This window comes from Pteropus medius, unplaced genomic scaffold (assembly GCF_902729225.1).
Source record: "Pteropus medius unplaced genomic scaffold, Ma_sr-lr_union100, whole genome shotgun sequence".
Classification (NCBI taxonomy): Eukaryota; Metazoa; Chordata; class Mammalia; order Chiroptera; family Pteropodidae; genus Pteropus; species Pteropus medius.
Genome location: NW_024347788.1, coordinates 73,245 through 96,958, shown reverse-complemented (window position 1 = coordinate 96,958; position 23,714 = coordinate 73,245). Strand labels below are relative to the sequence as shown.

The window sequence follows — 23,714 nt, the reverse complement described above, 5'->3', positions numbered from 1 at the left end:
TTCCCTGTAATTCTGATCCTCATATCAAATTGAGAAACCAATTTAGTGCATAAATTATTCTTTTGATAGCTTTACTATCAAATGTGTCCTTGCTATGAAATTTTCCCCTTACATGCTTACATAAAAATATACTAGCATGTCTCCTATTGCAGTTAAAAACCTCTCCAGAAAGATTCACCTGCTTTCTGTTTTGCGTGGTGATATGAGTTGTACTATTTAAATTCTATATGTTTCACAAGAAACAAGATAAATATAAATGAAAACCTTATCTGATCCATCAGGTAGGAGAGCAGCCAGAAAGAGGTGACAGAGTTAACCCGAGGTATGAGAATAACCTGAGATATAAGAATCGATCAAAAAGGAACTAAAGTAACATGAATAAGTGTCAGTATTATTTAAAGTACTGCTTTTTTCCTCAATAATAGTATTTTTTTCTCAAATAGGACTGCAGTTGAGTGATAGGTATAAACTTCACAGTTCTAAATGATACCAATTTCATTGAACAATTTTGTTGTAAAAAAGTATGGCTGTGATAGAAAGGAAAACAGAGGAAAACCAAAAGAAAATCTTCATGTTTCTCTTGTGTAACAAAATTGCTTCATTTTACAAACACATACTTATTGACCAGAAATGGTTAATTCAGTTAATGAGAAAGTTTCTTTTCTTTCTTTCTTTATTAAAAGTCTGTGGAGTTATTAAGAATACTATCAGAGGCTTTTTCAGGATAAATTTATTTTACAAAATGAGTTAATATCTGTTCCTTTCATTTGCGACTATGAGAGTAGGGATAAACATATTATTCACCTATTTTTAAAGCCCTGAAATTTGAAATTTAACAAGAATGAGCTCATATGTTCCCTCGCTTATTAGAAAAGTAATTCTATAATTCTTTTTATGTGGAATGCTTTGGCATTCTACCTGAGAATGGTAAGTTCATAATGGTGATCCTGTTAGGAGAAAAATCTTAATTTTATATTGTCAAAGTTAAGGGAAATAAACATCTTATACAAGCTTTCAATTCAAATTACCTTACAAAAGACTTTCTGAACTACTGGAATTCTTTCTAAAAGACTTATATACTCAGTGAAGAAAAATTCTACCATATTTTGGTTTATAACCCAATGGAGCTTTATGCCTGCCATGTTCCTATAAATGCCCAACCAGGTTAAAATAACATTTAAAAGCATATTTGTTAATAACATTCACTATTGCTACTTAAATTTAAATAGCATTAGACAGTCATGACATGATTTAGTTATTTCTTGCGAACATTAACATTTCACAATGCTTAATGAATGTCCTATCTCAAGCTTCAAATTTAATTTAAAATTTTTTATAATGCAAATGCAGTTACACTTAAGATCTCACTCTGATAAACATAACCATAAATTCCACTCTAAATGAGAAAAAGAGATGGCGCTTTACCATGCTCTTTCAAACAATTTCATTACAATACGAGCAAAAATATTAAAAGATAGCGATGTGCTCCTAAATAAATTTTACAGTCCTTTATCAAAGGACAATTTTTTTTTTCTTATGCTGGTTCTTTCCTCATAAGTATCTACGAATCAGTTTCAGTGAGGCAGATGGAACAATTGAGCTTCCTTTTGGCACTTCAGGAGGATGACAAGAAAGATCATTTCTCCTTATTATCTCTGGGCTGCCTGGATGTCTAATTACCTAACCAACCAGGATGTCTAATTAACCAACCAACCAAACAAACAAGCCTTTGTTAGTTTGGTATTTTTATGATATAAACAAGAATAAGTATTTGTTGCCTTAAGCAAATTTAAACAAATATAACTGCATTTTTTTCTTCTGGAAAAAAAAAATGTTAGAGAGTTTGTAATGTCAGAGTAAACATTCACAAGACTGAAGGTTTAAACTTCAGAACATAAACTTGCAGTATGAAAACAGCCCAAGCACAGAGCAGACAATTTATTTACTATTTGATCATGTTGTACAATGGTGGGTTCTCTATTTTGATAAAGCAAACAACTACCTTTCTAGTTTTTGAGTTTGTGTGTGTGTGAGGTTGGGGGAATGACTACTGAAAATGAAGTGAGGGTATGTTTGGACTGTTTTGATTGTTTTGGGTACTGAGGGGGTAAAGATTATAATGATGACAATTTAGATTTGTAGTTATACAACTAAATTTCAGTATATGTTTTTCCTCCTAAATACATAGCACTCTTTCTATGTGTTTATTTATTGTCTCATACCTTATTTTATAAGTGAGGAAACAAATCTAAGTGACTTGCTTAGGGTCACAGAAGCATTCAAGCCGTGGGCTCGGGGCTTGCAACAAGGTATTGTGGCTTCCGGCCACGTTCTCTTTCAACACACTATGCATTTTAGCATCCTTCAAAAAGACTTTGATGCATACACTAATTAGAAATATTAAAGGCTCAATGCAGAGCTAAGTGGTGGGCTTTGAAATCTTGCTACTAGGATAATCTCTTTTAATGAGGTTGGTATTATGATCCCTCCTATGAGATGCTTTCAATTATATTTGTAACATAGAGAAAACTAAGCATTGCAAAGAAACAATAAATTATTATGAAATATTGTTCTCAAAGTTTTACAAGTCTTAGTTTACTTAATATTAAGCATATTATTTTCTCACACTCCTGAGTTAAGTGTAGAAATAAGTTGAACTATCTATACTAGTTATTTGAAGTGACTGGAGAAGTAATTGCTGTGCACTCAGGACAAGGCAACTGTACATCAGGACATAGTTACTTTAGCTGCAAGAGGGAACTCTGAAACCTTAACCCAATCTCTGGAGGAGTGTCTTGTAACTTGGGTTCTGCTTTATAGTGTGATAAGCTTTCTCTTTTTAACCTTTACCTCATGTTTTCTGAAAATAGTGTTAGTTCAGCAAAGATACACATTTGGGTACTCCACCAACAATAAACTCATTCGAGGGTTTTATGGACATTTATATATCTTTGGTCTGCTAATTTTAATAGGCATGCATTCTTAGAAGAAAAAAGGTGACTCTCCAGGGAGAGTCCAGAAATAGAAATTAATTCAGGTAACCATTTAGGTAGAGATATGAAACTTTCCTGCTTACTTTAAGAAAAGGAAATTAAAATGGTCTGCATACCTTCAAAGAAATAAGAAATGCTAATTTGTGATGTTCTAAAAGTTAGAGGGATTTTTTCTTCTCTGTGATTCCTTTGTATAAAAGAATAATTGGTGTATTCGGAATTAAGGATTTTCTTTGAAGTTAATTTCTATGGATTCCAGCCAAATATATCAGTGCATTTAGAAAATTCAAAATTGCAGAAATCTCTCTCAGACTATCTCAAAAGTATCTTGAGGCTAGATCTAAGATAAACCTCTTATGGCTTCAGAAACTCTTCATTTTTACCCAGAAGCCAACATTATATCTTGTATTTAAATATGCTATCAACATCCTGGACTCCCAAAGTTTACATTACAGGACTTCTTACAGGTTCAGATATCTCAATCTCTAAAAGAAACCTTACTTCCGAAACCTGTTCTCTAAAAGTGATATGGAAATAAAAATTAAACTTTGGCAGAATATGATACATCCCTGTACTTCTGAGCATTCACATCCATAGTTCTGTCATTATGAAGGGTCAGCCTAGAAGTACATTCTACTTCAGTGCTAGTGAAATAGATTTGAAAGTTTGGAAAATTAACCTTTTCAGGGTGTCAGAAACACCATGGTACAAATGGTAGCTCGATTAAATACTGTTAATTGAAGGTGTTCATTGAAGTTTCATAAAGGTTTAATTTACTCATAAGAAAAGTTAATGTCTCCAATTTGGGAATAACTCTTCATTCTTTCTCCCTTTCCCCACATTATTTTTATTCATGCCACTAACATCTAAAAATACAATTTATTCCTATGAGAAATAGCCAGATACATCTATTAATCTTCCTTGTATTTTTATTGCTTCTTTTTCTATATCTATAAATATATATATTGGCAAATGCAACATTTATAATTATATTTTGCATGTTTCCCATTTCTTTAACCCACTCAACATATTCTTCATATTTTTACAACAGAACTTACGGAATTTTCTCAAATTTTTGTGTTTCTGATCCTTTTTACACACTACTTGGCATTTTCATTTTCTTTCCCTGAATCTATTCGAAAATCTCAATTTCTTCTTTTCTTGAGTATACAAATAACAGTTACATCATGCCTATTCTACTTATACCAAGCAATCTCTTCCTTGTTCTCAAATAGTTTCTCTCTGGTATTACTTGTTATACATGTTAAGTACTTGAGAAACTATTTGAGAGCAAGGAATATTACTTCCATTGAAACTAAATACAATGGAATATTACTTCCATTGAAACTAAACATATATTTATTAAAAAGTGAATGTGTTTTGAGATTTGAGTTCACTACCACGCCCACTAGAAAACCATAATTCAGATGCCTGTCACCAGCCCTGGGGAGTGTCACAAGATGAGCCATATCCTAAGCTCTGGGGTATTCTGATCTTTTCTTTGGGATATGCCTTGATTTCTCTCATGGCTAAGAGGTAAGGTCTTCTGTTTCAAAGCAATGTCACTATAAGGAAATGAGCACAGATTATAGCATAGATGTAATAACTGAAATGTTCAGAGTGAAAGAAAGAAGTTTGTAAAGGAATTGCTAGTGTGAATAAAAGCAATACCAGCCATAGGAAAATAAAATTGAATTAACTGAGAAAAATAAATGAGATCCAGAATTCAAGAAATTGATGAAAAATGCTAGATTAAAATAATGGATTCAAAACATTTCATTTACCATCTATTGCCTTATTTTCTTACTAAAATATTTTATTGCTGATTACACTAGATGATTTCAGTGTGAACATATGGTTCATGTCATAATTAAAGTCATAGACATTAAGATCTGTTTAAAAATAAATATATGCCAGCAAACTTATATAGCATTTAGTTATTCATTAGGTATAGGATTCTCACTGGAATCTACATAAATGTATTTGTTTTTTTAAAATAACTAATATATTCTGTTTATATTATATTTATTTTAGTTCTTATGACATTTAAAGATTTTCCTGAAATGTGTTTTTAAATCCAAATAAAACAGTTTCAATGGAAAAATTCTTCATTTTGCTCTATTTGTGTTTCTCTCTGTCTATATAGTATGCACACAGACACAGATACTATATAACATACACATGCAAGCACACACATATATATATGCATTTGAACAAAATTTGTGTTAATATTTCTACTTTTGGAAATGTCTGTTTTTTACTTGATTTTTTTCTTTATATAAGCAAAGCACTTTCTAGGGGATACTATGTTTATTGAGGTTGATTTCCCCCATTATCTGGATTAGTACATATAAAGAGGCAGGATGTAAAGAAGGAGAAAAATATAAGCAAAATTGATGTTTTAACTTTCTTTCATGTATCTAAATTACCCACACAGTCTTTACTAATAGAATATATGTGTTGTGCTTAAGTAGAAAGTTATTTCTTGAGTCATTTACTACATTAAATAAATCATAAAAATCTAATAGGTTTATAATATACTAGATTAAGCTTGAATATAGATTATTATATTTCATTTCATAGCATAATCCCATAACTGCTACTTTATCCATTTCTAGTTACTCTCTCTTTTTTTTGTCATCCATTAACTTGTGTGTAACTGGGCTTCTAGAATGCTAGCAATTTTATTGTCAAAATGAATGATCCTGACAATTCAACCTTTGAGCTTTCAGTAAATTATAAGATGTAAAGAGAATAGAAACAAGTTATTTCATTTTGCCTTAAAAAATATAGATGACTTTGACTACAATCTTCTAATGTACTCATTTACAAATCCTATTAAAAGATCCCAACAACTTTGTTGGAAATTATTTTTACACATCTTGATGATGTGGCAAGTATATGGAAAGTGATGGGTTTTTTGTGGTTGAAGGGCCTTTTCCTTCTCTGACTCCTATGTTCCTATTCAGTTTTTAAGATCTAACCTAAATGTCCTCTCCTCAGTTAGGAGTTTCATGGACTTTCTCAGGAAAAATTTATTCATTTTCCATTACGTTGGGAGGAATTTTATACCCACATTTGTTAGAGTATCTCACATGATATATACATAAATATAAAACAAGTTTCCTTTAATTATATTTTTTACCATATTTTTGTTCTCAGCTCTTAGCAACTGCTTTATAAATAGCAATTTATCAGTTACCTATACCTATAACTATTGGTTTTATTTCAAAATATAACTTGGTTCCATTATCTTGTATAGACCTTGGCCTTGTCAGCGTCAAGCTAAGCTAGTTATAGATGTTACTCTTTTCTTCTAACGATATCATCTCATTCTAACTGCTAATCTGTAGCCATTTTATTTTTCATTAGAGCTCTGAATTACTCAGCGTAATAGAAAGGACAAGTATGCATTTCCTAATGTTCATCCCTCAAAATAATTACATTATCTCCTAACTTTGACATACAAGCTATTATTTTCTTTTAGAAACAGTGACATGGAAATAGAATATCTTTAAAGCATAGTTTATGATCAGTCATGAATAAATTAGCTAGTTCCCATTATTACATAGCTTTCTAACATAGCATATGCAAAATTATATAATTTTAAAATATCCATTAGCCCCAAAACTAATTTGGAATATTTTACAAATATTCTCATAAATATTTATGAATATTACACCTTTCTCACAAAGCTAAATTCAATAGCATCCACTTCAAAATTTTAAAATACTTATGTGTCATGAACTGTGACAGACACAGATACTTGCTTTCATAACAAATAGGAAGATACACAATAAATAATTACAGTAAAGAGAGATGATGATAAATAATGTTTGATATTTTTTTAATTTAGGTGCTATTAACTCATTTAATAAAATAACCTATGAGTGTTATGTTTTTAGCTAGATTTGGAATTCGTTATTAAAGGGATATATAACATGGTAAAATGATATCTTCCTCATCCTTTTATTACTAGTGCCTAGAAAAACTTCGTGTCTAATAGCTAGGCCTCAATAAATATTCTGGAAGTTCATGTTTAAGTGTACTAATAAGCAGTCTACTAGAGCCTTTGTATTTGTAACCAAATTATTTCTTATTAGAAATCAGTATGATTCATGGGTAAATTTTTTTAAATTAGTGCAGTGGACTTTTATGATTATTAACAAATATTTTTTCATTTTATTTCAGAAATACAAATATAGATTTCAGAAAAATTATATAACTTTTTTTTTATGTACCTGGGAGGTATTTGTGGCTTTTAAATCATTATTTAAAGTTATTTAACTATAAATTTAAATAACATGTAACTAAGTGATAAATGTAAAAAGTATGAGTGAATATGTCTCTAAAAATTCTATAATTGTGCCTGTATCTTTGTGGTCATGAATATATGTGTAAGTATGAAAGTACTACCTTCTCTGCTTTGAGTTTGAAGACTAGTTTCCGGATTAAATTATGAGTTTAGATAATTGTGCTTTGATGCTTTAACACCTAATTGATTATGCTGCCTTTCTTTGATCAAGTTTGAAATGTAATTTTGATGCTTGGTTGGCGATTCTTTTTTGGGAGGCATTAAATAGATTTGTTGCTTAGGAGTGAATTACCTATTTACATGGATTGTCAGGAATCTTTCAAACAGAGAAGCATATTTTTGATGATGATGATGATTTTAACAAAAGTGAAGATATAAACTCAGGGGGTAATTAGAAATCAAGACTTACACCAAATTCAGAACGTGAACTCCTGATTTACTATGGTAATTTTTGCAAAGATGTTTTAGCTACTGTGTCAATAAAGTCAGTACTCCAATGTCTTTTATAACACGAAAGTTTCCTATTAACATAGAGTTATCTGAAACTTTACTTTGCCAAACTGTTTCCATGGCATGTGTTAGACATTAATAACAATGTATAAAGGGCTATTATGGGCAGTCCTTGAGCAATTTTGGTTGAACAAAACAAATAGCATTTTATTGTTCTTAATTATTAGTATAACTCCCTTAATGTAAATATTGCCCTTAAAATGAATTTAAAAGATGCGAGACTTCTTAGACTTTCTTTTTGAAGCTTATCTTGAGAACATATTTTGAGAAACACTAGGCTAATTAATTCAATCTGAGACCATATTTGGGGACAGGAAGTCATAATACCCATATTTACAGCAGCATCACTAAACATTGCTTTCAAGAGGATATTTAAATTTAACTTGGAATAAAATGTTTGTGCTTTAATGCCAAGTCTCCTTCTTTTTTTTTCATTTTGTTTTGTTCTGTAGTCAGAACAGCCACTGCTCTGACTATAGTTAAAAACATATATGCTCTATTTCACTGACACTTATTGTGATTTTTCTTTCTCTAATTTCTTTGATTTTTTCCCCTTTCTTTAACTTCTATATAGTATAAAGGAAAAGATTTTTGGTTTCACCCCCATATTGCTTGAATTGTGAGTAAGGAAAGAGACTCTATAAATTTACTATAAAAGTAATTAGAATAAAAACAATGATTTAAATGATATAGAAGAATTTTTCTTCCTCGTGCAAAAATATAAGTAGATGTTGGGATTGTTTTGATTCTTATTCCTCCTCATTCTTTCTCCATGAATGACCTTGGAATCATGGTCCACGATGGCTGCTCTTATCTTCCATCCATATTTCAACCGTGAGGAAGGAGACAATAGATAGAGAAGGAAGGATAAACATTAGACAAATCTCTTCCACTTATACCCAATAAAAAATCCCTTTGACTTCAAAGTCTGTTATACCCCAAAGAGAGGCTTAGACATGTGTATTCTTCGTGGCTTGGCACCTAGTTGAAATATCATGTAGAATAAAAATGCCATCAAAATGTATCATATTCTTAACGTCTAGTGAGGAAACCATTATTAAATATGTGGTAGACACAAGAAGGAAAATGAAAATGATCCCACATACTTGAAATTAATTCTACCTAATGAGAAACCGTTTCATAAAAAACTCCACTTATCAAAGTTACCAGTAACACCCTATGTTTCCAAGTTAACGGGTCAGCTCAGTTTTCGTCGGTCTTACTTGGCCTCTAAATCTGTTTCCTTTCCTTCCTCCCCACAACCCCTAATCTCTTGATTTGGGACTGTTTCAGGACTTAGTCTTTATACCTCTTCTCTTCTACTGACATTCACTTCCTTGGTGATTTCTTCTGATGTCATGCCTATAAATATCACCAATATGTAAAGGAAATAAAAAAAATCTCTGCCTGATCTGAGTTATATAATCAACTACCTACTCCACATTCACACTTGAAATTCTGATAGCCCTACCTTGACATGCCTGTAGGTGAACTCCCGACATCCCCTGAAAAATTGGTTCATCTCCTAATTCCTGTCTTATTTGATGGCAACTCCATTCTTCGGTTGCATGGGAAAAAATATTGGAGTAGCATTCAACTCATCTCTATATCTCTTGCCGCATATCCAGTCTGTCATTAATTACTATTGGGTTTGCCTTAAAATATATAGAGACTCTACTCCCTTCTTACCACCTCCATAACCACCCTAACCACATCAGCCACCTGTTTCTCAAATATATATTCATGAGACGTACTCTTTCTACAAGGATTTTCCTTTGCCTCTTTCCTCTGCCTGAAATGCTATTCACCCAGATTTCTGTGTATCTGAAAATTTTATCTCCTCCAAATGTTATGTTCTCAATTAGGCTTACTCTCCCTGCTCCATTTAAAACAACAAAATCACCAAATACTCCCAATCCTCTTTACCCTATTCTTTCTACTAAAATTTTTTTTTCTATTTTCATGTTCTAAGAAGACTCTACAAATTTACTTCTATTAATTATTGTTTATTGCTTAATATTTGTCTTCCTGTAACAGAATGCAAGCCCCATAAGGACGAGGTTGTGTTTGGTGCATACATATTTTTAATGCATATATTAAAGAATAAAATCAAAATAGATTCAGGTGAACTACTCCAAATAATAATCTATAAATAAGTGTTTAAGGAATTTCAGTAAAATCTTCAAATCTTGATGATTTGAGGATCAAATCAGAGATTCAAGCCCATTTATAATTTGATTGCAAATTATAAAAATGAATTTGAATGAATTGTATTTTTCATGTAAATTTTAAAGTGTTAACATAATTTTGATGACCAGCATGGAGATTAGACATAGAAGTACAAAAGAATAAAAATTCTTCAAAGATATCTTGCTTTTTACAAGAAAGGAGAATGAACTTATCCATTTGCAAGTATTCATGTGTTCAACAGTCTACTGAAATTACCACTGATATCATGTAGCAAAATTCTCATTCACTAATTCTGTGTTTACCCAAGGGTATTTTCATTACAATTTTGCTTCCCTCACATATTTGAATATTGCTAGAAAATATAGAAACTGGCAAAAGCACTCTGGCAGTTATGATTTTGATTTCAATTATTAAAAGGTCTTTCTTAAATTTTAGTCTCATAAGGTTTTTTTTCCAGGGGAATTAGCACTCCTCATTACCTCTGGGGTTGCTAAAAACTTAAGCTACTAGGCTTACAAAGCTAGCGTAAAGACTTAAGGTAAGAACTGAACATATGCCTGGCCAAATGTGGCCTTATACCTTTATGTTAAGACTAAGGGTAATGTGATAGCATAAGTGACTGTAATGCAGAAGGGAAAACATGATTTTATTTTCCATTTCTAAAGATAACTAGGATTGCCATGTGAAAAATGGATGATGGGGACTAGAAATGGGGAAGAAGACAGGAAACTACTGCATTATCCTAAGAAGGAAAGATAGGAACGTGGGCCTGAATGAAGGTCGCGGCAATGAAGGTGGACATACATAGGTGAAGTAAATAAAAATCTAGGAGATAGAATCGACACAACTTGGCAAGACCGTGGAATGTAGTGGAGTCAGATATCCTGCATTTATTGTCTTCTAAATTTTATCTACCAAATTAATTATTCCAGAGGCTTTGGTGTCTTCATGATAATAATCGCAATTACCTCATAGTGTTGTTAAGATAATTCAATGAGAGATTGTGAATATAAAGCTATTAACACCATGCCTGACACATAGAACTCCATAAGTAATTAATATCATTGCTAGTTGTTATTGGTATTAACATCAGTTAATGATTATATATGCTGTGTGGAAATTAGGGAGGAATACGAATGACTTAAGATTATTACCTGAGCCAAATGGAGTGGGAGGGGTGAACTGAAGGACAAGCAGGTTTGAAAGGCTGAGTTGAAAATGTACCATAATGAAGTTTAAGTTGAAAACTCCATTTCTTTCTAAAAAGCATATTCTTGTAGTACAGTATAGGAAAGAGTTTTTTACTCTGACCTTTCTGAATTCTCCTACTGGTTAGTAGCCATAGCAGTTAATTCTGTGGCTCTCTCTTTTCTCCGACCTGATAGAAGATCCCTCACCCTCTCATTTCTGAGGCTATCATTAGCACTGCCCCTAGCAGAATTTAAACAGAGATACTGGGAGAAAATTTCAATCTTCTCCAAATCAGGCATGCCTCCCTGGCTGATTACTGTGCTGCTGTGGATTATATAGGCTGGTGTTTCCAGGCCAAAAATCATAATGGAACATAGTCTTCCTTTGGTTTCAATTTTCTTTTTTTTAACTGTAAGATGGAACAATTTGGAATCGTAGCAGAAATTCCAATTACATTTGACCAAAGCTTAGAATCTTTTCCAAAGCAACTATTATTTTTTTGTTTACAGAAATCTGAAGGTTACTTAAACAGATGGTGTACTGATAATAAAAGTCGGGGATAAGGGAAGGAGAAACATTATCCAGAAACAAGAAAACATTTCCTACCATCAAACTTTTCTTTCTTTTTTTTTTTTTTTGCCTACAGGACTCGATATTCCTAGGTGATCTCCCACCCAAGTACTAACCAGGCCCAGACCCTGCTTAGCTTCCGAGATCAGACGAGATCGGGCTTGTTCAGGGTGGTGTGGCCATTGCCAGTCAAACGTTTCTATCTGAAGCTCCATCTAGTTTATTAGGCAAAATTGCTTGGTGTTATCCTTAACTCCTTATTTCCTCTCTCATCACAAATACGGTCGGCTCTACCTTCAAGCTCGCACAAGAATCTAACCACTTTTATTACATTCACTGCCACCACCCTGGTCCTGGGCATCTCTGTCTCCACCCTGGATTAGTGCAAGAGCTTTCTGTCTTGAAGCTCTGTAAATTGGGCCCCTAACGTCTATTCTTCACATATTTTTCATATATTCAAATTATTATTTTAAAACGTAAATCTTATTGTATTACTCCTCTGTTCAAAATCTCGCGGTGATTTCCCACTTTTTTCAGAACAAAAGTGGCAGATTTTACATTGCCCTGCAACCCCGACATGTTCTGCCTTCCCCACCCCGTTCTGCTCTAACCTGCTTACTTTCCTGATTTCAATGTCTGCTACATTCACCCCAAGCCAGCTACAGTGGCTTCCATTTTTTCCCTTTGGTACACTCCAGTCAAGCACCCAACTTGGGACCTTGGCGGTCACTGCCTCCTTTTTCTGAAACACTTTCCCTCAAGATGCCTGCTAACTCTCTCACTCTTTCTAGTAGTCCTGAAGCATCGCCTTCCACGTGAGACCTACCCTGATTACTCCAGGTTAAGTGTTAGCTCTTTTCCCAAGTATTAGCTATTTTCCACACCCCAAAGTACCCTCTTATCTATAGAATACAGGCCATCTTAACATGCTATATTATGTAATTTATTTTTAATTTTTTTTTTTTACCATTTCTGTTTGATGTCTGTATCCTCCTTTGAGATCTGATAACACTGAAGTGTGTTCGTTTTATTTATTGATAACTCTGAGCACCTGCCAAATTATCTAGCACATACTTAGTAGGCATTTAAAAATATTGCTGGGTGAATGAATGAATAAGGGGAAGCTATATGAAAATCATGAAGACATTCCTGTAATGTTAGTTTCTAACTAGACTATAAACCAATCAGAGGGAACTTGTTAACTGTATTATTCTGATCAAAGCACAAGTTGGAGTTTCTGAGTATAACTCTAGGGAAAAATTACAGTACAATCTGGGTGATTAATTAGAGTAATGTGTTTTTATTTAAGTCCTACCACCTTTTGATTCAGTTAATCGTATAAGCTGCTTGTTATTACAGAAGAAAATAGATTCAACATGACCAAATATTGCATATATGATAATGCTAACAATTTTTCAATGTATATGTTGCCATATACTGTGTAATGTACAATAATATCAAGATCTTTAATGGTTTTTATTGTGAAAAGTAAAAATGAAGACTAACCAAATGAGAAAAGCAAAGGCAATTTATATACAGCTTGCTGTAGCAAGGAGGTCAGCCACTGTCATTTGCAGTTTGGCAGAAACTCAAAGGCCAGCAGGGGAATGAGAAGGCTTTATAATGGAATGAAAGGAAAGTTTCAGGTGTGCTGTGACTGGAGGCTGTTGGCCTGGAGAAGCTGTAGGTGGGCTAGCTAGAGAGAGACATCATGTGATTAGTTAGGGGGACGTATTTAGCTTTCTCTGGTTGGTCCTAAGTTGGAATAGGGGACAAAAATTAATGAAGCTTTTGTTTTCAATCAAGTCTTGGCCATTTTGGCCCAACTGTTACAGGGTTTATCACTTGGCTTCCTAGATTGTCACTAGAGATAGTCACTGGGCTTCCTACAAATCTGACGTAGTATGTTCTGGATGCTGTCTGTCTGTGTATTCAGTCTTAGCATGTTCACGGCTCCTCAATTGAGTTCTTACTATGAATTAATGTTATCTTCAGAAAAAAACTTGTACATTTTATACTTTTCTAATATGCATGTTATTGGTGAGATATTTGTGATTTAGCAGTTTAGATATTTGGTAGTATAGTTAAGAAATGGTAATAATTAGATCAAAATCTGGATATATGTTACTCAGGAGCTTTAAGAATTTTTTAAATCAAAAATTATATGTTGCCTAGAGGATACAGATTTCAGTATATATTTTAAAGCTTGATGTGAGAAATTCTCACAAATATGTATAATGCAGAAAAATATTGTGATGCAGGGAAAATAAAGGACTAAGAATCATTAATTAAGAAAAATTCAAACTAAAATGATAATTATGTAAATAGCTTATGTGTACATGTGTATATATACATATATATATATGTTTACATACAGATAGACAAGTAGCAATGCCAGTTTATATGTGTATATATATAAAACAGGAGACTATAATTAAATTTTAAAAAGTGTGGCATTCATTGTATTATTTTAATGAAACTTTGAATCAAAAATATTCTTAATTATTATATTCCAAAGGAATATAAGAAATTGTAGTCTTCTGTTCATTATCTCTACTTTCTGCATATATCATTTTGAAATAAAATACTTCTTCAAGGGCTATATATCCCAATCACATTGTGATAGATATTTGTAATGACTACATTCACTAACTGATTTCAACTAAACAAATCTTATTTAACATTCGAGCAAATCTGCTTTCACACAGGAGTTTCACCCATAAGACAAAGCGTATTAATAACTAGCTAGGCCAGAAACCAGCCAAACTGAGGCACATATCATGAAAGTAAAACTGACAACTCAAAGATAAATGTCCCATATTGAGAAACTTAGTGTAAGTTAAATCAGGCATAAACCACCAGATTATTTTTATTTATTTTTTACAGCACTTTCAAAATATAAAACGAGTAGGCTTTCAGTAAATTACTGTACAATTATTTGCGCTAATCAAAAACGTATTTGCATGCAAAATGTATTCTTAAAACCACAAATTGTTTGAAAACTGGAAAGGCCATTAGAAAATCTAGTTTAACACTGAGCATCATAAAAGAGGAAACTGAGACCCAGTAAAGTAAGTGCTATATCTCCACAGACAACTAGTGAAAGAACAGAGCTAGCCCACGGATCTCTTAACTTCCAGTTTAATAATTTTGCTTTAGTATCTGTCACACTGCCATTACCCTACCATAAATGCTTCCATCCTTTGTCTGGATCATACTTATAGATTCCAATATAATTTTAAGAGGTGTTGTCCGGCGGAGCAGAGAACATGATTTACTTGTGGCCATGGCAGGGCAATTCTTCCATAATTACTTGTATTCAATGGCCCCGGAAATTAATAGAGTCAATACTAGTTGTAGACTATCTAGTATAGAAAACTTTATGAATTATATTAACGGCTTTATTATGACCATAAAGATCTTTATGCCTCTCAATAATTAGCATTTGTGAGGGCCAAATGCTGCTCTATTCCAGATGGGAAAAATCAACATTAGTCTAAATTTGCTTATTGTACTTGTAAATATTGTTATAAGTCTCAAAACATCAACAAATCAAGCTAATTGATGCTTTATTCAAACATTCTTTATATTATTTATTTCATTCTTGTTTTCAAGATGTTTCTGTGCTCCACATATTCCGTTTAATTCAATTTAAATACTTTCACAAATGCCAAGTTTTACTCCACTAACTGCCTTCCTAAAATATGTATGTGGCATTATGTCAAAGTATGTCTTGTCCAATACAGTCTAGTCAGATGTTTTCATATGCAGTTTTAGCTGTACTTGTTCAATCCACTTACCTTAACCTAAATGTCTTCCTATCTTGCCTTCTTCATCAATAACATGTGTTCTGAATTATTCCTGTGGACTGTTTCCAACATCTTTTCTTCATTTTCACCACATTCTGATTTCTGTCTTGTTTTTATCCTCTTAGGAAAACAGAGGGTCCTCAATATAATGTTTTCAGTTTCTGGTTATGCCCACAATGAAATAGTAATCCCCTCGAAGTAAGAAATTGACTAATTCATTCTTTCTTTTTTCTCTTCTTTTCTCCTTTCTTTCCTCTTTTTTTCCCTCCCTCCATTTTTTGGGGGGATGGGGAAACTGTACATAGTATCGTCTCAGAAACTGAACTGAAGAAATATATGTCTTTTGTAAACACTTAAACAATTTAAACACATTAGGCAATTCAACTGAGATAGTAATGATTTTCTATTTCATTCTTATAGTTATGGATAATCTCATTCTCAGGAATGAAGAAATTTGAAGAGTTGTATCTGTGTTCATTAATGCACATCGGTACATATTATGTCATAACCTTAATAGATCTCTAAATTGTGCACAAATTTATTTTATTATGATATTAGAGATAAGGAAGAAATTTATAAACATAGAAAGTGGCTCTATAATGTATTAATGTAAAACAATGATAAAGGAAATAAGTTCAGAAGGGAGAAAAATGGAACTAGGAAGAAATGAACACCGTAATCTCCTTGTCATAACTGGCAATAATTACTGGCTATGATGATGGATGAAGGAAAGGGAGAAAGGTTTGTGAGTATCATTCGGTACTCCTTCACTTCTAATTAATGACCCAATTTATCCGGTACATAAATATAGAAATGGCCTATAGGTTGCTATTTTCTCCACTCCATCATTCCAATTCATACAATATATTAATTCAGTATACTTCCTACATTCTAAATCTCTGTATTGTTTTTCTACAAGTTCTTTTGAGGTTTAACATGCATCATTGTAAATGTGAGACCTAGGGTAAAATGAAATATAATAAACTCCAAGTATTGTATCATAGAAGAATAATTACCTGAGGCTTTTTACACATTATGCATTCATTTCCAAAAATATTAAGGCAAAGACATATTAAGGACAATATATATGCAGGTCAATGAACAATTACCCATTTCAGGATACTCAATAAGACAGTATTTGTAATACATAAATACAAATGTATTTATTTATTAATACAAATGGACTTATGTATTTGAGGAAATGAACTTTGCAAAGTTATTGTTCTTGATCTTGACACTTTAAACTCACCTTTATAAATGGTACTGTTTGCGCTAGTCTTGACTTCAGTTTGAGGTTCATTTTCCCACATCACAGATCCTTCATAGACATGTTAAATTATTTGAAAAACTCAATTTATAATTTAGAGCCTACCAAATCATGTTTTCAAGACATACCCATTAGTGAAAACAGCAGCATAGCTAGGTCCTTATTAAACTCATGGGGCTAGGAAAATGAGTCACACAGAATTGGAAGGGACAAAATTTTTATATGAAACTGGTTAATTAATCACTGTGCAATGTAAATTTAAAGTAACGTAGGAACTGTAACATGGTAACATCATTATGACTATAACTGACAGTCTGAGCAAATCTCAGCTGTCCAGGAGTCATTTTAACTCAGGATCCCCTTCCATTTGTATATCACTGTGTTTAAACTGGTGTCAAACTAGACAGTGTGAGCAGAACCATAGGGTAAAAGAAAAATCACTAGGTTTAATGTCGGAAGAATGGAATTCTTGTCCAGGTGTGACACTTAATCATTTAATTTTGAACCGGCATTAATCTTTCTAGATTTCAATTTCCTTACTTGTTTAAAATTTGAATGAGAACATTCGTCCTCTTTCACTAGCATTAGTGAGATTCAGTGGAATAATGTAAATAAATGTTTATAAAACTGCTAATACCATCTTTCATTCTGTCTTTATTTTTATTATCAAAATTATTTAATACCTATTAATAACGGAGAGGTGAGATTCTTTTCACCTCTACACTTATTAGCAAACATGCTGCTAATGTGTCGCCTAGCCTCTAGTCTTTATACCTCATTTGTCTATATTTTGCTCATGGTTTATTTCTCTTAACTTTCTGTTTGCTAATCTTTTGCTGGAACAGTTTAAGTGGATCTCATTTATTCATTAACTAAATTCCATAGATTATATCCATTTTCAACTTTATAAAATGAAACCTCTCCAGGGAAATGTTTCTGTATTTACGTGTGCCTAGCACTAGTTATTCATGTATATTGCTTCTTCCAACCCAAATTTGTTTCATCTGCTTCTTCATGTGTTAAAACTCTACCCACCCTCCAGAAGCAATACTCAAATCCTACCTCTTTAGTAAAATCTTACCTTAATATGACAAATGATCTCTAAGACTTCTAAATCTTCATAGCACATCCTGCATGCAGTGCTCATTTTGCATTTGTCTTTTATTGAGTTATACTCATTCATGCATGAATGTTTTCTGGGCACCCATTGGCATGCCAGGCAATATCCTAGATGATGAGGAAAGAACAATAAAAATGACATCAACAACAAAAGTAACGTCAGCAACCACTTCTGCTTGTCAGGAGTTTGCATTCCAATGGGAATAAGGGTTGGAGAGGGAAGACAAATAAGTTACAGTTATAACCTGTCAGATATTGATATGCGCTCATGGGAAAACATAACAGAAAAGGAAGTAGTCTGATACAGAGGGTGTACATGTGTGTCGAGGATAGGATTTGCTTCTCTGCCCATAGAACGACACGGAAATGAAAATTTGGAAAATCAAGGATAACTTGGAAATTTATGGGCATATGCCTCTAACCAGCACATATAAGTATAAAGAGTAAGTCCATCAAGCATAACATGCTATTTATACCACAGTTTTTGCTCGGTTTGGACACTGAGGCATCAGTTACTTCGGTTCTCGGTGGGTGGGGGTGTGTGTGTGTGTGTGTGTGTGTGTGTGTGTGTGTGTGTGTGTGTGCTTGCGCGCGGCTTCCATCCTCAGTCCAGCACTCACTCTGAGAAGAAATCAAGTCTGATATTTCAGTGCACATATATTTTTCCGTCTCGTTTTCTTCCACTTATTTTCTTTCTACCTTGGGACTTTTTCTTGTTTCTGGGGCAGGGCCTTACACTTCTTTGGCTTGAACCGTTTCAAGAACTAGGCTTTTGAGACATATAAACTAGCATTCCTTTGGTTTTCTGTTTTCTGCTATCGCACAGTTTCTATGTCTCAAGTGTCTATGAGACATTTAAACTTAGAATTCCATAGGTAGCTCTATGAGGGAATGGTCAGTTGTTAAAGTAAGTGAGGAAAATATTTGAAGAGTATCTAAAAATAGAAAATCTATATTTTAAAATGTTATGATGAATTTGTATTGATATAGGTTGCAGTGCTGAAAGATCCATTCTAGTAACTAAATTTAGAGATAGGTTATTTCTTGTTTACCAAATTATTTTTAAAAATCAGTAATTAGTATAATCTTTAAAACCAATGTCTGACTTTTGATTATTGATGAAAATAAAAATAAGTATAAAGAAGAAGTGACCTTAATAGGCTATAGAAAAATAATATTTCCCCAATTCTCACTACCTAGCTATCAAATTTTATTTTAAAATAGGAGAATTAAGTAAATGTTACCTAAATTTTCTTCCTAACATTGATTTCTTACCTGAGAGATGATGTATATTAGTTTATTAAGACTCTATCAGGAGCTACTGCCAGGGTGATTTTTGAACATGTTACACTTGGAACTATAATTCCCAAGATCCTGGACAGTAAAATCAGTTCACAGCTGGACCTCCAGTCAAGAAGTTCTTTCTGCCAAGTGGGATGAAATAAAACAATTTTTTTACTTTAATAGGGAAAGATGGCACACCTAGTTCTGATGAAGGTGGAAATATATTTATGTGAACATTTCTGAAATCTCTAATAATCCTAGTTTTTAGAAAAAGACAAAATGATTGTCTTTTAGTTTCCAGGCAGTTGCCCAGACAATTTGTCATTGTTTGGGGTCCTGCTACTTTACATCTTAGATTGTCTTTTGTGGTACTCCAGAGAAATAACTGCCACCTTGATTTCTATAGACAGAATAATCAATGTTTTTCTATATTTAATCTTGATGGAATATTAAGATTTAGATATCAATATGGTAGGCAATCAGGATACAGTTTTGAAAAATGAAGAGTACATTTATTCTGCATTAGAAAATATTAAGTAGACAAAGTTATAAATGAATTTTATTAGTCAGTGTTTCAGTTAAATACATGCATAATTGGGAATTTTGTGTTTACCTTTCATATTTTAATACTTTGCTTATATTTAATTCTAATGTTGAGAGCATAGAATAACTATTTGCTGAAAGATGTCTTTGAATTAATAATTCATTAAATATTCTATTCTCAAGTGTGGAGTAATTCAATCTTGAGAGAAAGAGCCTCTTATGAGTAATACAGGGGTGGCACTGTTATTTTGCAGAAGAGATCAGTGATTATCGAGTTTCTCTGAACGGTATATTGTGAATTCTGTAATTACTTTGAACTATATTTCCTATAGGCCATCACAGCTTTTTTTCTTATACACCTAGATGTTTCTGACTGTGATTTTTTGATTATTGGCTGAAAATTCTGTGTGTGCTTTCTGGACAGGCATTGGCATAATCCAAACAGAAAATAGTGGAGCATATTGTGATGATTTCTTCTTGCTATTTTTCATTTAAAAACCAAATATCTACACACAGACAACAGTTTAGTGATTACCAGAGGAAAAGAGGGAGGAAGAAGGTAGAAAATAATTAAGGGGGTCAAATACATGGGACAGAAAGATATTTAACTTTGGGTGGTGAACATACAATTCATTATACAGATGTATTATATAATTGTACTCTTGAAATCTATACAGTTTTATCAACCAATGTTACCCCAATAAATGTAATAAAAATAATCCATTAATATATATGTTACATACACATATATGCATTATCCATGTGGAAATTTCGTTTTTTGGCTTTTGGTTTTGTTTTTTTCACTGATTTATCATATGCTGAGCCCCTTTATTAATGCCCGGGACATCATAAATACTCAGTAGGTAGTTGTAGAATTAATGGTTATTGAAATCTGACAATGTAGAAAGATAGATTAAAAGTGTGATTCATTAAGTATAATCCTAGTATATTGACTTATGGAATATATGTTTTAGTCACTAGTACCAAAAAACAATTAAAAAAATAATTCTTAATACTTCGTACAGCAGGAAGAAAGCAAGTATCTTTACAATTATCTTTGATTTAAAATGTAGATGATTAGTTTAGTGGGCTTCAGTTTATAAAAAGAATTATCTGACTAAAAATATAGGTTTATTTGAATAAAAATCAGTGAGAAATATTAGTAAGAGAATGATAATAGTGTGAGCATAAAAGGCATAAAACCTACTTGTCTTAAGTGAAAGTTTAATACCGCAGTTATTACTTAAAAGTATTTTCTAGCACAAGAGGAAATGGTGAGCATTTTTTATTTGCTCATTATCTTGTAAATGTCTCACGGCAACGATGAAAAAAAACATTTTATTTATTATCTTACTAAGGAACATCATTACATTGAGATCATGCTTCTTTCAAGATAATGAAACTAAACTTTTAATCTTCAAACTGTTTTTATACCATTAGGGAATCTAATTTGTTCAAAGATAAAAATGTATTTCAAGTATAGCTGTACGTCTCTAATCTATATTTCTTTTTTAAAAAGGTAACCTTTGTAAAATATTTATCAGAAAGATAATCATAAAAATTCAATTAATTGAACAATTAATTTGAATTTTATCTTTATTACCTTTTAATATTTAAATGATCTTAAAGGTTATACTATTTCATTTCTAAGATGTAATCTATGAGTTGAGTTTAAGTCATTGAAATAAACCTCAGTATTTTGATCTGCACACATCTATCTAGACATGCATATTCTTTTTAACTCTAGCAAAATGGAAAAATTAAGTACACATAAAATTATCTTAATGTACATTTTTCAAAAAGACATTGAGTGAAGGTATTAATAAAAATTGAATAGTTTAAGTTAACTGTTTATCAATGCAAACAAAGTTTTCTTTCTAAAACTAAAATCAGAAGATGCAATCACCAAATAGGAAAAGTAATTTATGGTTCAGTGACTTAAGTAGTAAGAAAAGGGTGAATGTGAGCAACTTCGAATATATTCTTTTTTTTTTAGCATTTTATTTTATTTTATTATTAGTTTCAAGCATACAGTACATTGGTTAGACATTTATATAGTTTATGAAATGATCCCCCCAATTGCTCTTTCTCCCTGCTGGCCCTCCACCTAGCCATTACATTACTGCTGACTGTGTTCCCTGTGCCATGCTCCCATCGCTGTGACCATCTATCAACAACTAATTTGTACTTCTTTACCCCTTCACCCCTCTGAATATATTCTTATCTTTCAACTTCCCTGTCTATATTGTAGATTTAAAATTACAGGGTGGCAGCCAAAATTACATGAAAATTTGAGTTTTTTCTCTTTCACACAGATCTTCATTTTTATAGAAGGATTTTAAACTAGGGTCCTGAAGAGTAAGTAATGACTTTAGTCATGTCCCTTCAACCTTCCTCATCACAACTCCCAACTAACACACACACATAATGAGCTGAGTAGTTTAAACTTCGTAAATGTCAGGTTCTAATGTATTAAATCTGATGTTTCATTTTAGTCTCTCCAATTGAACAGCAAAATATGAAAAGACTTTGGCCCTGGATTGTACTTTTGGACTAGTTTACTTTTTAGATACTTCAGGGATCCTACAAACTTTTCTCTCACTTATGGACCTATGTTTTCAAAATCAAATTTAAGATATTATCAGGAATTACAAGGATGAAAGACTAACAGTATAAATTACTTTGAGGTATGCGTAATTTAATAGACAAAGAAAAATAATTTTCTAATGCTTGCAAACATAATGAAAGTCTCAAAAAACCAATTAAATCCATAGACTTAAGGAGAAAAATATAAACAAATGCTGGAAGACAGTGTCTTCTGAACAGTGCTTTATAAAATAGATAGCTTGTTGGAACCGTGAATCACCACCTACCCTACCCCCCAGCAACAATGTTTGCTGAACAACAACCGAGAACACCACATATGCAAGTACTGCTTATGAACAAAAGTCAACGCTTGTTCATCAAAAATATGATGGATTACAAAAATGTGGTGTCAGGGCAATTGTGCTCACGATTTGGGAGCAATAATACCTCTTGACAATTATTAAACCAATCAAAAGTGTGTTTTGTAATTTTGAGGCAAATGCCACTTTTACTGTAATAATCTGTTTTAATGCAAATGGTAAAATAAAATTCCTGTTACTAAAATGTCCTGTACTGATTTTGCTCCTCCGGACAACAAACAGGCTTCTCATTATGTACACATTCTATATAAAGTCTTCTAACTGTAAAGAATTTCAACATTCTTTTTTATCCATTCACAAAATAATCGATGCTCAGCATGTCCTTCTGTTTAAGAGATCACTTTCCACTGAATTGCCCCTAAGCATTTAGAGTGGTTTGATGTTGGCCAAGGTAGAGCTTAAACGTATTTAAACAATATTATCTTGCAATTAAAGACATTATGATTTGTTTTTGAGTAATAGATATGAAAAAAATAAATTGGCTTTGGTGAAATGAAAACATAAACATTCTATCCTATGTGGTTAAAAAAATTTGAACTCTAAGTTTTAAGAATGTAGTTGATTCAGTAATCAATTGTGCATAATGATAATTCATATTTATGTTAATTCATATATTTTTTCATGTTTTAATTTATTTGATCACATTTAATATTGAAACACTTTTACTATTGAAGAGCCTACAGCTCATAGAGGAAGTAAAATGTGCAAATTTCTATGAAAAATAAACTTATTAATTAGTCTCTAGAATGAGGACAGGCACAGATGATTACCCTAATATTTTTAATGAAACATAGTTGTTAAGCAATTGTTAAATTGCTTATTTATTTAGTAGATAAAATATCTAAGTTACTTAAAAATTATTATTAATTAGAAGCATCCTATTGCCTGCAATTTTTATTGTGATTACTAACCACTTAACATGTGTTTTTTAAAGACATGGCTATAAAAATCTTTACC

The 23,714-nt window shown here is 32.3% G+C and overlaps 1 pseudogene; it reads right to left on the bottom strand.

Moving 5' to 3' along the window:
* Positions 1-11,836: 11,836 nt before the first annotated feature.
* Positions 11,837-11,956, bottom strand: LOC120614525 (uncharacterized; annotated as a pseudogene).
* Positions 11,957-23,714: the final 11,758 nt, after the last annotated feature.